A 15,918-nucleotide genomic window follows, 5' to 3' on the forward strand; every position below is an offset into this window, starting at 1 on the left:
AAATGCGCCTTTCCTTTTCCCACCCTTCCTCAGACACGGAATTTTTTTTCCTGGAAATCCACTCTTAGAGCATATCTCTGAGAAAAAATCTTGACTTTTTCCACTCCCAGGAATTTTATTGCCATCATTAATTTCAAATACATTCAGCTAGGATCTATAAACAAGCGGTAAGCAGAGAAGAAAAAAAATATTATTAACAGAATGTATTTACTTAAAATATACTCAACCTTGCACCGCTTAAAGCCCCTTGATGTATGAAAACAAAGGGAAGAAATGAGATAATAAATGAAAAATAAATCAAAAACATTAAAAAGCGAGGATTTTTTCGGCCAGTAGCAAACTATGAAACCGAAAAAAGGCAAATGTTTCGACAAAGTCTTCCGCTCAGTCGTCCTCTGTGCTAAGAAAAAGAAATAACAAAAAAAAAAAAAGAATTAAAATCTAACCTATTCAAGTGAACTCTACCAGAAGAGAAAATAAACTGAATAAAAAAATGGTCAGAATAAATGAATGACAGTTCATAAATTAGATTGGACAAATATTCTTTGCTTAGCGATAGATTTTGCCTGTCTACAACCTCAATTTTCATTAGATATATGAACAGGTTTTCTTAAATTAGACTGGGGGAAAACATTGATTGAATCTTTTAATATTAAGCTATTGTAAATTTGGCTTAAGAAAATATGTCCTGTATCTCTATTTATAGCACAATTACTAATTATTCATTTTTTTTTTATCTCAATTGCCTCTCTGAAAGATTGTAGTAGGCCATTTACAGTGGATAATAAAGTTGCCTCTTCAAAAGAACTAATTGATCTAAATAAAATGAAATAAAATGATCTAATGATCTAAAAAGAACTAAATCTTTTCATTAATATGGGAACCGACGGCTTTCTATATATAAACATTCAAGGGGAGTATTTTTTTTATAATTAAAACATCCAAAAAAGGGTGCTTTCCTGTATCTTCCAGTTCTATTGCAAATCGAAAATTCGAATCAGAAGTGTTCGAATTTCCCAAAAACTCTTTTCGAGAGTCCTGACCATGTTCCCAAATAGACAAAACATCATCAACAAAATGAAAACACAGAGATTATTTCAAGGGGAAACTATTCAAAGCAGATTGTTCTATGAAATCCATGGAAAAATTTACCAAACAGGGAGAAAAAACAGTGCCCATCGGTAGAACCATAATCTGAAGAAAATATTTTCTTGGAACTTAAAATACAAAAAGAACTTGTTGGAAAGACAAACTAGCATCATTATTGTCTCAGTTTCCAAGGTTTTGTAATCTGATCAAGCAGAATTTTCCTTTAATTTTCTTTGTAAGGCCTGTTCACATTTCTTGACATCATATCAGGTTTACGCGGAAACTGCATCAAGACTAGATAAGAGTCTTTTTTTACCTTGATTTTATAATTTCTCAACAAGATCTACGGAATTTTTTGTATATAGTTTTCGAGTGCTTTAAATCGACTTGAAAATAGTAAATAAGAACTTTCCTACATTTTTGGCTGGGGAACTACAACATGCCACGATAGAATGTAACAGAATATATTTCTAATGGATTTTAGATAAACCATAAAATTTAGGGGCTGAACAGACCTTGGGGTAGAATTTTCTGTACATTTGAGGGGTCTATTAGTCTAATGTCTTTTAAATTTTTTAATTCTTTTCTGAATTGCTGTGTGTATGTATTTGTAGAATTAGTTCCTATTTCTTTGAAAGTATTTTTATCCATTAAAAGGGTATTTACTTTATTCTTCAGAATCCATAATCACAACTGTGTTTCCTTTGTCCACTCTTGTAATTACTGTATTTTTGTCTTTTTTCAGGTTTTGGAGGATTTTAATTTCTTCCTTTGATTGAGTTGAAAGAGATAAAGACGGGTTATAGTCAATAGTACTTTTTACGATCTCTCCTCTGCGTTGGTCTGGATTTTTAACCCCACCATGAGAGCTAAAAATACCGGACTCCACACACATAATAACTTCTGAAACATTTACGTGTGTCTGAGCCATTGGAAATTTAGGACCTTTTGACAGAATTCTTAGCTCCTTGGACGTTGAAACCTTGGAGGATAAATTTTCCAAAAGAGAGCCAGGACAAAATCAAAGTAGGAGAGTGCGAGTGTTTGCAAATGAACATATTCCAACTTTGAAAGTTTTTCCGATAAGTGAGTTTTCGCTAAATGAAAAACGCGTCGGTAAGATCTTTGTGAAATATATAAAATTCGGTAAAAATATGGAGCAGATAAAGTCTGATATAGTAAAGATTTGAAAGGAAGTTCCTTTTGAGTTAAAGTCTTGAAACCCATCCTTCGGATAAACGAGCCCTTAGGATTATGTGCCTAAGTTTAAGTTGAAACGTAAATAAGGAGGAAGAATTCGATTTCTTTTGCAAGTTTCTAAAAAATTGAACTGAAAAATAAGATTTGCATGTTTTTTACCACATCTAAAAAAATCTAAATCAATATTTGTAAAATGCTCCCCATAAGCTTGACGTAACTATATTCTAAGACCACGCTGGCTATACATGACGTATGACAACAAAAAGAAGAAACGATTTAATAAATGAAAAATGAAAATGAAATAAATGAGAAAATATTAGAGGAAAACCAAAGCAACAGATTTAGGGGTGTAGCAGGGTGGTATTGCCCTAAACAGTATTTTTCAGAAATTCTTTTAGTTATCATTTTATATTAATTACGATTATCGAATGATGATTTGAATTTTAAACCGTTTTAGTTTTTTTTTCAAAAAAAAGGTTAATTTTTATTTGAAAAACCATATACTTAAAAAATAGATAATGAGTACAAGCTTATAAAGAGGACTCGGCCACTTTTAGATGTGCTTGTCGGACTAATTGATATAAAAGGTGCATAATAGCCTGAAGTAATATTCAAGCTATACTTTATATAGTGAAATTAAGGTTATATCGGGTATAGAACTATTTTTAAACTGAGCCTACCCAGATAATACATCCAAGTGTTGCTCCAGGCTCAAGTAACCGTGTACGTTTTTTTTTGTCAAAATTATTTGGAAAAAAAGAATTTTAGCTCCAGAATATGTGCATTTCTGTCTTATTTGGTAGATAACTCTCTGTTTTTATTGGCTCTCTTCAGAAAAAGGAGTTCAACTTATTCTGTGCAGTGAATTTGAGTCCAAAAAACTCTCTCTTACAAATGCCTCGTGGAGCAAAATATTTTCGAAAGTGCTAAACAGAAATTATTTAGTTTGATAATCATGTTTCGAGAGCCAAAGTTTATTATCTTGTTCATCTAGCGTAGAAGGCACATAAGCTTCAAACCAACAACTGACTGACATCCGCAAAATTAAGAGGACTAAGCAACATCAACTAAAAACCCCCTAACCAAAAAGGAAGACGAAGAAGAATCTCTTCATTCTCTTCATTTTTTCTCTTCATTCTTTCTCTTCATTTTTTAGCGTCAATTTCCAACATTTACGTTATACTATCCTAAATTTTTGGGTATGGTTCTATGGTGCTTCAATACAACTAAATTAAAAAAAAAGAAGTTTTTTCAAATGAAAGTAAGTAGCAACATTAAAACTTAAAACGAACAGAAATTATTACGTGTATAAAGGGGATTTCCCCCTCCTCGACATCTCGCTCTTTACACTAAGGTTTTTTAGTACTTTTAAAAAAGCTTTCTATTGTTCTAATTAAATGATAGTTGTGTTTCTGGAGTCGTTCTTAAGGAATTGGAACAAAATTCAAACTTTATGTAAAGAGCGAGGTATTAAGGAGGATATTCTTTTTTGATACTTGTACGAGGTGTTTGCCTTTTTAGTTTTATCGTGGATAAATTTATCTTTTTATATCATGACAGAATAGATTTTAATTCTATTTGTCTCCTCCTAAACCGTTTTGAGGCATATTCTAGCTGGTGAGTAAAAAAGTAGTAAACAGATATTTGCAATAACCTCTAATGATAACTTCCATCACGTAAAGGTTTAATTTCTACCGAACATCCGGCATTACACTAATGGATAAGGGTTCATTCTTGGCAGCTGGTAAATGTAAATGCTCTCGTATTACAAGCCTTTCGTAATTTAGAAACATTTTCCTGAACAAACTAATTGACTAATTTTCTGCACTAAATTCTTGATTTTTTTTGGGGGGGAGGTGACGTAAATTCAAACTAGTCCCGTTTTAAATGGTCAACAGCTATTCCTTAAAGAGGACAAGCAAGTTATTAGTCGTTAGCTACTCGTGAAAAAGAGGAGTTTATAACACCTGCAATGTTTGCTAAATTCTAATTATGAAAAAAGAGTGAATATTCAAAAGGAAAAAGACATATTTATTTTCGCTTAAATTAAGAGATGAAGGTTAAACTGATTACATTTTTTAGCAAAGCTTTCATGGTAGGGAATAGGACGTGTGTCTTTTTGACTAAAAATAGACCCTTATATCACAAAAGATCCCATAATTTATTTCCCATTTAACTACTAATGAATTTCTTTATTCTTTTCTGCGCAATGGTTCACTGGTCGGAAATATTATAATCACTATGTTAGGCTTCCAGGGAGTTAGGTGCAAGAGAAACTTGCCAAATTGGCCTTGGCAACATATTTTATATTTAATTTTACTTGATAAAAGGGTCCAAAGTACAGAGAGCGCTAGTCCATGACGTTTAACCACCAATAGAAGCAGCTGGAATTGAGTTCATCGAAAGTGAATTGCTTTTGTAGAAGCAAGCATACCGTGAGCTTTACGACCTTTGCCAGAGAGGTCTTCTACTAACTATGCATAAGTCCACGAAAGGTCGCGACCAATAGGTGGACTAAAGTACACTACACAAGATGAAGGTTTTACTGCCTTGTAATCTGGTTTAACAACCGATTCATGATCACTTACTTTACGATTGAAAACCAGAAACTCAGTTTCAGTCTCATTGAAATCAAGGCGAATTTCCTCGTGTAATCTAGCGCAACTCCATGAGAGAATCAGCATCTAGACCTCTTAGCGTAATCAGGAGATAGGGGGCATTTGAACTAAATTTTTAAGCGTTTGTTCAAGCCTGGATAAGCAGATCTAAAAACACTTCTTAAAATATATGCGCTTTAAACATTACCTATTTGGCACATGTCCAATAAGTCTACCAAAACATTTCGACTACATATTCTGAACCTATATTCAACGGCCTAAAGGTATTTGCTGTCTAACAAGTCGACGACAGTCGCCCCAGGGATTGTCTCTAGATACATACTAAGATTAATCTCTGAAAGGAATGCAGTAATTAAGAAGTGGGAAAAAATAAAGACATGCCCCCGCCGGATTTGAAAGTATTTGATTGATTTCACTTTATTGGAAACCATGTCAAATGGCTAGGTTAGGAAATAATCCACTGAAGCACATTAAAGAAGCTGTGATAGAAAATGTGTAAAGTTTAAATATGGAAAATGGCTGATTCGATTAGAAATTGAAAGGACCAGTGCCCTCTTTAATAGTTTAAAAGTTACTGGAGGGCAGTTAACCTCCCTCCCATGACAACTATATCCCCAAACAAATCTAATCAAAATTTTGAGTTAGCCATTATGTTCAACGCTGTTGCAAGTTACAGAAATTTTGTCTTGAAGGATTACCCCCTCCCCCACAGATCTCAGGGCAAGAGTTGTAAGTTATGCCAGGCATATAAGGAGGGCATACAAGTTTATATGGAAAGGGTGATCGTATAAACTTCGGAGGAAGCTCGTTGGATTGGAAATCAGAAGTTCTAGTGCCTTTTTTAAGATTCAGCGTAATCAAAGGGTGGATACCCCCGTTACACCTCGTATTTTCCCGAAATGCATATATTAGAATTTTTGGGATGGCCGTTTGTTGCCTTAGAAACTTCGAAATACGCTTATTTGATTGGAAACTGAAAGGGCTAGTGCCCTTTTTAATAGTCAAAAGTGATTGTGAGGACAACAAACCCCTTCCCCTCACGCTCATCAATTCCTAAAAAACATCTGATCAAAATTTAAGATAGCCATTTTGTTCAGCGTAGTTGAAAGTCCTGGAAATTATGTGTTTGAGGATTACATCCCTCCCCACAACCCTCAGCGCAAGGATTGTAAGTTATACCGCAAGGACACATAAGGTTTTTATAGAAAGGGTGGTCTTAACAACTCTGGAAAGGGCTCATTTGACTGGAAATCAGATGTTCTAGTGCCCTTTTTATGAACCAAAGTGATCTGAGGGTAGCCAACTACCTCAATCGTGTTTCTCACAAATGCATTCTGATAGAAATTTTTAGGTAACCATTTCTTAAAAAAAGTACAAAGATCATATAATAAGGTCTTTGTGGTTAAGAGAATCCCAAAGAGTCTGGGAGTAAGAGTTGTAAGTTATACCCCACGTCTATTTAAGGTTTTTATAGAAGGAGTAGTCGTGTGGACTTTAGAAGAGGCTTATTTGATAGGATATGTATAGTTCTAGTTCACTTTTAAGAGTCAAACGTAGTGGAGGGCCACTGGTCCCCCTTTACATCCTCTTTTCCCGAAACGCATTAAATTGAAATTGTGGGGTAGCTATTTTGTTACCAATAGTCCAAAAATCACATAAAAATGTCGTTAGGGTCGACAGAATCACCCAGAGCACATGGGCAAGAGTTGTAAGTGATGCCCCGAGGCATATAAGGTACTCGTGGAACATGTGGCCGCATAAATTTTGAATCGGATGGAGAGAGAGAGAGAGAGAGAGAGAGAGAGAGAGAGAGAGAGAGAGAGAGAGAGAGAGAGAGGAGAGAGAGAGAGAGAGAGGAGAGAGAGAGAGAGAGAGAGAGAGAGAGAGAGAGAGAGAGAGAGAGAGAGAGAGTAAAAACTATCTTAGCGTAACTAAATTCAGTTTTTTCACAAAAATCATACATTTAAACAAAAATCACACACTACAACTCAGCATTAAAAATTGATGTGAAGAAAGGCACAAATGAGTTGGCGTAACGATTAGTTCGTACTTTAGGGGGTACAAGTTTATTTTGTAACCGAGTTCGGCTATTGGGAGGGGCTGGTTCGGGTAGTATTGATCGGTGGCTCTTATTGGCTAGGACAGATTTTCCAAATTGCTGAATAAGGTGTTCAAGCCGGACTTTAAGTTTTTAATAGTAAAAATGAATGGAGGGCAATCAGCCTCCCCCTAAAGCCTATCATTCCCCAAAATATACCCGATAGAAAATTTTAAGAGATGTATTTTGTTCAGCCTTGTTGAAAGGTCCAGTAATAATGTCTTTGTCGATATCAACCTCCCCACAGTCCTCGGGACAAGGGCTGTAGGCTAGACAATTCGTTCACTGTTTACTTATAGTATATGTTATTGAGAAAGGTATGCATGTTTGAACTTTGCTTTCCATGAAGACGAAGGGCATTCAGGTAAGCCTTTCAGAGAATGTTGAGGGGAGTGTTAAACTGAATCAAAACGCGTTATGTGTATAAGAATTATCAAAAGGATGTAAGAAAGGAATAACTGAGTATGTTAATTTAGAAAATTCAGGAATTGATAAAGGATTATAGGCAGCGCAATAGTACTGCATGATTAAAGAGCTATGTGGGCACAATTTATTTTTTTTTCTGTTTTTTTATACCAGGCCGTTTTGTATCAAAGTAGTTGTCTTAGAGACTTCGAAAAGGGCTCATTCGATTGGAAATTGAAAAGGCTAGTGCCCTCTTTAACAGTCGAATGCAATTGGAAGGCAACTAAACCCCCTCCGACACCCACCATTTCCCCAAACACATCCAATTAAAATGTTGAGATAGCCATTTTGTTCAGCGTGGTTGAAATGTCCGGGAATTATGCCTTTTAGGATGACTCCCCCACCAAAGCCCATAGAGCAAGGGTTGTGACTTATGCCCTGGGGGCATTTAAGGTTTTTTATAGAAAGCACTGTCGCATCAACTTCAGAGGGGTTCATTGTATTTGTAATCAGAAGATCTAGTGCCCTTTTTAAGATTCAAAGTGATCGGAGTGTCAATACCCTCCCCCCCACACCCACACCCACACCTCGTATTTTCACGACTGGTAGAAATCTTTCATATGGCCATTTGTTGTCGTAGAAACTTCGAAAAAGGCTCATTCGATTGGAAATTGAAAGAACCTGTGCCCTTTTTAATAGTCAAAAGTGGTTGGAGGGCAGCTAGCACCCCTTCCGCCCTTTTTCCCCAAATGAATCTGAGAAAAATTTGAGATAGCCATAAGTTCGAAAATCAGATATCAAAAACCTCAAGAAGTATATGAATATATAGGTTATCAAAAGGACACATCAGCAATGTCAGTAACGGCTAATTGTAGTAAGTTGAAACTGCCAGGACTGGATGAAAGGGATGTCCGACTGTCCAAAAGGCAATACGTTAATACTACTGCTGCTAGTAGTACTACCGCTATTCAATACTATTACTAGTAATATCGATACTACTACTGTAACAACTATTATAATTATGCTTAAGGGTATGAAGAGGAAATTTTCAAGGAATTTTGAGGGGAAAAAGTGATTGGAATAACAACACACCATCTGTATACAGGTTTTCAAAAGGCTGTAAGAGCAATATCTTAGGAACATTTCGAAACTGACAGTCCACAATCATTGTTTTCAGTAAAACGCAAATTATGCTCTGGTCTTGAGAAGGCATAGGGGTTATCAGCCCTACGCATGTTGGTTTTTACTCGTTTGAGTTTGATTCGGCTATTCGTTGTAATTCCTGTTCGTTTTGAATTTTATTCATTTATTGATATTTGTGGTAGTTTTACGCGTGGACGATTATTTGACTTTATTTCTGCTTATTTCTGGCTTACTGCAGCTCTTTACTTTTCTTTTAAAAACTTGTTTTGTGGAAAAAGTTTTTTAAATTATTTTATGAAGGATTGTTTAGATAATCATAGAATGATCGGGGGTAAATAGGACATTTACTGTCTATGATTTACGCATTCGAAAAGACATTCCTACTGAAAACCTGCAAAGTATAGAATATGGAAAATCTGCGAAATGTATATGTTATCGAATAAGGAATAAGAAAAATATTATTTTGACCCCATCTGGTTTTCTAATTCTCTCTTCGACTGGGACAATTTGTCTCAACTCATGATTTCAATATTCAATTGTGTTTGTTTTAACCCAACATTTAACTCATAAAATTTATTTTAAAAAATTTGTTTTTACCTTAAGAGCTTTTTTGGGCTTTTTTGGAGGGGGGACTCTGTCATATCCAATGTGGTCACTCAGTCCAAATAGCCTACTAATGCCCTTGTATCTCACATACTAAAGCCCAAATTTTTTCCTTAGTATCTAACGGGGTTTTTTCCAGGTTTTCACCCACAGGGAAACCATTTTTACATAAGGCTAGGCTTGAAAGCTGTAACGTCTATTATTGCCTAAAATAGTCCTAAGTTTTACTAAAATACAACTTTCTCAAATTTTAAGAATGTGTAAATCACATCCATGGCTGGAGATGGCATCAGATGGCACCTTTTACAGCTTTCAAACATATTTTTTTGTAGAAAATATTAAATATAAAAGGCTTACGGTTGTAGTTTAACCTGCATTTCTTGCTTCCCTATCCTTCTTAATAATCAGAGATAATAGACTTTATGTTAGTATTTCGATCTTTCTGATTTTTCTTTAAATAAATTTAGTTCCTTCATAATTTATTTGAACAGTCTGTTGGAGATAATTTGCTTATAATATAATTTATTAATTTACGTGACTGAAAGTCTTATAGATTCATTAACTTTCTTCTTTGAAGAAATATATTCAATGAGGGACAACTATTTCTTAGAAAGTCTTCTAAAATTGAACAAAATTCATCAGCAAACTTTCATCTATTTTCTATGGGCAAAAATTTTCCTTGAATTATTGCAAAGAAGAAAATATTGATTTTGTTATGGGGATGCTGGAGATACAGCCAATCCTATTAAAAGAAGGCATGTAATCAGAAAGATACTTCACGCCTAAAAGATGAAAAATGAAGTTGCAAAAAAAATGATGGTTACAAACAAATTATTCTCTAGGTAGTTTTCTGATAAAATATAAGACTCATGACTCACGTTACCACCGCGACTCTTGACTCACGCTACAGCACACACCATGAGGCTGCTCCTTAGCAAATCGTAATTGATAGGTTTTATGTATATGTTGGCTCTTCAAATGAAATAATTTGCGGATGGTTTTGGTCCAATAACCCTTATAGTCGAGGGGGATTTTTGGAAAAAGGCCTAATCCTGAACAAATTGCTATAGAAACGATTCTTTGAGTACCCGACTCTATACACTGATTACTACTGAAAATACACTGATTCAAAATATGCAAAGTTAGCTCATCTAGCTGTTTATTAATCAATTAGTCACTTTATTCAACCGAAAAATAAACAAAAATACTCCAACAAAGACTCCCCCGTAAGGCTCTTTGGCCAGGAAAAAAATGGGAGAAACAAAAATTAAACAAACACATAAATGTAATACTGTTACACCTTTCAGAGACTTAACGAAAGAAAAAGAAATGCTTAAGAGAGTCAAACTTTAACAGACATTAAGAGACCCCTCCCCCAAAAAAAGAAAGAAAAAAGAATAAAATCTATAAAAAAAAACGAAACCAAAAAAAGACAGAGGACTACCCAATGGACAAGCCACGAGAAATGCTGAGCACAAGTCAGACACCCCTATTACCAAAATTTCTAACTCAGGTATGAGTCAATCGTCGCAACAAAAAAAAATGAATCAACGTAAGCCATGAAATAATTAAAACAAATTCTTAAGAAATTTCTTGAAAAAATTTCACAAAATATGTTTTTTAGGTTGAGGTTTGTTTGACTCATGTTTTATGTTTCCATTTTGTGATTCATGATTCAATATAAAGACGTACAACAACAAAAAAGATGCCTAGAATAGGATACTGGATAAGTGTGGTTATGAAAATCACCTTTATTTGAAAGGAAAATTAAGACTTTCATTTATCTTTTTAGGTGAAACGATGAATATATAGCAAACTACTGTTAAACTTTAAATTATCGATATGAATTGTATCATGTGCAAAAAAAAAAAAAAAAAAAATAGTGAAAGAGTCGGGAAAGGTCGCTTTAGAAGGTGCAGATTCGGTGAACAAAGCTAGTTGATCAAGGAGGCATGATGATGTTTGGATAAACTTCTTCAGCATGTTTTTCATTTCCATATCAGTTTTGCCGTACGCGACTTTTACGGAAGTGACAGTTAAAAAGAGGAAAATTTCTTGGCGACTTCCGCTTTGGTGATTTTCCTTTATAGTTCTCTTGTCTGTGTGACCTTCCAATCTACAAATTACAATAATGAAGAACTCCATAAGCTCGTTAGAGGCACTGAATATTTTTTCATTTGCTGAATCAGCGCCATCTTCAGAGCCGTAAAGTAGACAAGTGTGTTCAGTGCCCAGTCAGTGAGTATGTGTCCTCGCACTACTCTGGAATAAGCTTTGTCGGAAATCATGTGCATAACAGCATTTGGCGGATATATTATTTCCAACGTGTCTTGAAGTCCAGAGCCTTCCATGATCTGTCCAATAGCCCCAAGGTAAGTTATGAGAGCATGGAAGGCACCCAGGCACAGGACAATTTTTGGTAGGACTTACGTTATTCTCGGCAGCAATAATGGTAAAAGATTTATAGTTAAATGGCTGGTCGAAAGTCAGTACTAAAGTGACACCGTATCTGGAACACTGTTTGTAAACAATGCTGGGTGCGAAGTAGATACAACCTGGATCACCTGTTCTCATATCTATCATGGGTATGAAAGAATGGAGACTCTCCTTGTGCAAGAGCCTGACTGTGCATCGGCATACAGCTTCCTCGTTACTCCCTGCCAGCTAGACATGGGTGCAGGAAAAAGTTTGGACATCTTCACATTAAATTTCAATATTTTAAGGTATCCAGAATCGAAGCTCGTGGTTGCAGATCACAAAAAAGGTTAGGTTGTTCTAGTGGCTGTCTAAGATACTAAATAGGAATTCGGTTTGGTTCAAAATTCTGCCTTGATGTAACAAACTTTTTCCTCTCAAGAACTGTGGAAGACCTCAACGGTAGCACCACAGGAACAATTATGCCCAAGCGTGAAATGTGTCATTACTACCAAGAATTGGGACGTTGTTGCTGACATTATCAGCTATGTGCTGCCTGCAAAAAGTTTCTTCCAGTCCTTCTATGTTTGTACTGTTAGAAACCGCAGCGTTACGCTCGAAGGGCTTCGTCTAGTAATATGATGAGATGAAACCTATAGCACTGATTATGTTAATTAGAGATTGACTGCTAAACTGATGACGCACCTAGACAGCTAATCCAATCTGAATAGGTGGTCTGATTGCCTTTGGCCGACAGGCTTGTAACATAAAATAACTGACCTTTTTACTCAACCTTCCTGTCTGTTTTGTCTTCTACGAACAGAGTGTTGAGGAAAAGCTGTGAACATGAGGGTAGGTTATTCCAGGTTTTCTCTTATCGTTTCGAGGTTTTCAGAATTGGAATACATGTCCATTTGTTGTTTAATACCTTTGGTATCCCTTTTGATTACAACTGCTGCAGTTTGGAAGATAGCCTCCTTCTCTAGTTCCATGTTGACATTTCTTAGACTTAAGAAACACTTGTGGAGAATGGCATGAGCCATGGCTCATAGCGCAATGACATTCTGTCTGCCGTTTATCTATGAAAATACTGCGCTTTCACCAAATCTTTCTCTCATCTTGTTTTTTATGTCTTCTTTCAGTATAGACAAAATAATCCGAATCACCCATTCAATTTTTCATAGTGCTAACAAGATCATTTAATGTTAGCTGCTCATCATCGTTAGCCTCAAAAAAGTCGACAACTTTTTCGAAGTTGTCGAAAACTCTCGAAGTTTTTATTCATGCTCTGTGGTCAACTAGATTTTCGATTTCCAGATTGTAAAGGAATTCCGCTATACTTGTTGAAGGATATTAAGTTCTTTTAGAGAGTTTGAGCAGCAGAAATCGTACTAAAGTACATCCGCATCATGTAGATTGGCAGTGGCAGCAAGAATTCTAGTCATCGTTGCTCCTGACCAGTCATAGTTTCTCTTCCCACAAACCTCTCTTAGTGCGTTATCAAAGTCTCCTGTTCTAAACTTGAAACTGCCTTCTTTATTTTTGTTTCTGTCAAAGGTAGCTGGCAAAGGAGCAAAAGGGACAATCAGATTTGTTGAATTTTCACAAGTTGAATTTTCCAGAAAAACAGGAAGGTTCTTGCTTATTACTTTGTTTCACCTGTGACAACCATGATATGTACCGCTCAATAGATTCCTCGGCTCTGAAACCAGATCTGCATGACCTATGGACAGAATCCCCAATAACTGCTGTGATATCTTCACGCATCCTTGATCAAAAATGTTCATTCATTGAGTCTGCAGCTTTCTCTCCTAAAACGACCTATCCCGATGCTTCCAATATTTCTTATTTGCAAATGATACAATTAATATTGACAATTTAAATTTTAGGATTAGTTTGCTAAACGTCCATCATTCAATCTAAAAAGATAAATGAAAGTTTTAATTTATTTTCTAATCTAGGTGATTTTCAAAATCACCATGATCTAGTATTCTATTCTAGACATTAATTTAGTTTTTGTACGCCTTTACATGGAAGTAGGAATTTCACCCCGACAAAATTGACCCCAACCTAAAAAAAACATATTTGTGAAACAGCTAGATGAGCAAACTTTGCATACTTGGAATCAGCACATTTTTCTGAGTCGGATAAAGAAAGACCCATTTTTATTTTAATTTGTTCGGGTAAAAACTGGAACAATTACTTCCTGGACTATTAGGGAGATGGTTCCTGATGGAACCAAAAAAGAAGAAAAAGAAAAAAAAGGTACTTGTATCGATGAAATCGAAAATCTAATAAATTCATAGATGATAATGGATGGCTTCAGTTGTGATACTTCTGTTGACATAGCTAGCATTTTGATTGAAGATCCTTTATTCTTGATTTTTTTGAAGAAGATATCAAATTAGTCCTGGAAAATTGATACTTGTGTCCGTAACACCTTCATAGCTTCAAATCTAGTTGTGTTTTTAATAATAGTGTTCTCTATCCTGTAGAAGGACTTTTGGCGTCCATGATTGTAGATAGTGATCACTCTGCATTTAAAAAACGAAATTTATCCCAAGGACTTGCTGTCCATCGTAACGTTTAGTCGACATGGCCTCATAAGAAATTCTTATTTAATTGAGATCTTGTCTGGATAAGTCACTGACATTCTCCTTTTCTCTTGTACAGCAGAAATCCCAAAAGAGAAGAGTTACTTACTTCGAATGTGAGTTCTCTATCTAACCCCATTCTAGAAATTAATTTCGAGCAGGAATTTGATGATTATTTAGTTTTGTCTATTGCAAAAGCCATTGACCATAAAAAAAAAGTCCGATGGTATTACCGGAGTCGGCGCTTATCTAAAAAAGGTGATTATGCTTTGACAGAGCATTTGACCCATCTAAAGCGGAAGATCTTTGTTCAGGAGGTCGTACCCTTTATCCTTCTGAATACTTGATACCCTTTTGCACACTGTACCCTTAATACCCCAAAGAACTGTAAACCTGCATTACAATATCCTTCCTTTCGTCCTATTACTATTTCCCCAACACTGCAAAATTTTTGAATTATTCGTTTATTGACGAGTTGGAAGAAAAATATTAAACTCCTTCCACTTTTTAGTGTTTCAACGGGGCATTAGATGTAGGGGTGCCTTATAAGCAATTATAAGCGCACTTTTTGATGCTAATGCCTAGGTATGTGAATTTGGGGAAAGAGGAGGCGAGAAGAACACGGGACCAACGACCTGCCTATAGGCCCCTGAATCATATATACACACAATTCTGTGCACCAATATGCATAATGTCTTGCACAATTCAGATTTCGACGACATTTGACACACTGCCTTTCTATTGGATCCTTCAGAGGGAATATATTATGTAATATATATATATATATATATATATATATATATATATATATATATATATATATATATATATATATATTATGAAAAGAGAAATCACCAATGCAACAGCACAAACACATAAAAAAAGGAGACAGAAGGAGAAAAGGAAGACTGTTTTCCTAAATTAGTGATTAATATAGACCAGCACTTGAATGAGACCTTAACCCTACTCATCCATACAATCACATAGGTCAAACAGCATAGCCATACACACATACATATACATATATATATACATATACATATACGTCACATACACTATTTCATACTTTGGGCCGTTCTGATTTAAATGCATAACAATCTTAAAAGTGATATCTGATTCGAAAAAGGGCTGCGAGGTGCTCTAGGATAAAAGGGGTGTTGACTGATAGCAAAATAACCCTTTTCTCAAGTTTAATTCTTCAAAAAGGACATTATAACTCGAATTTTTTAAAAGAAATTTTTAAGAACTTCAGAGACATATCAATCTATGCGCACTAATAGACATATTCCGTATGAATTTTTTCTTATTTTTTATAACCTATCATTTAAAGAATGAATCGAACGAACATATAATAAATCGGTTTCAGGCTAGGCTAAACTAAAAGTTGATCTTTGAAGGAATAATATGAGAAAATTAAAGATGTCTGAATTCAAATTATTTTAACTTGGTGGCTTAATATTAAACACCAGGTAAAAGCAAAGGGTCTGTTCTTGAGTTCGCCTCTTTAAGTTATTAAATATAAAAAAAGACAAGTTTTTCAGTTGAAAATAACGAGCAACATTAAAACTTAAGACAAACAGAAATTATTCCGTATATGGGAGGGGGGGGGGGGGTCGTTCCAATTCTTTAAGAATGACACCTGAATCACAAAGGGCGTTCAATTAGAATAAATAGCTCTTTTGAAAGAATTAAAAAACTTTAGCACAAAGAGCAAGATATTGACAAGAAGGGAATCCTCGATTTGCTCCGAAAC

At 35.3% G+C, this 15,918-nt stretch overlaps 1 protein-coding gene across 3 annotated transcripts in view; it reads right to left on the minus strand.

Moving 5' to 3' along the window:
- Positions 1–15,918, minus strand: part of LOC136038225 (potassium/sodium hyperpolarization-activated cyclic nucleotide-gated channel 3-like) — a 292,504-nt gene that overhangs the window by 82,096 nt on the left and 194,490 nt on the right. The gene's annotated exons all lie outside the window — the stretch shown is intronic.

The sequence above is a fragment of the Artemia franciscana genome, chromosome 17 (genome assembly GCF_032884065.1).
Source record: "Artemia franciscana chromosome 17, ASM3288406v1, whole genome shotgun sequence".
NCBI lineage: Eukaryota > Metazoa > Arthropoda > Branchiopoda > Anostraca > Artemiidae > Artemia > Artemia franciscana.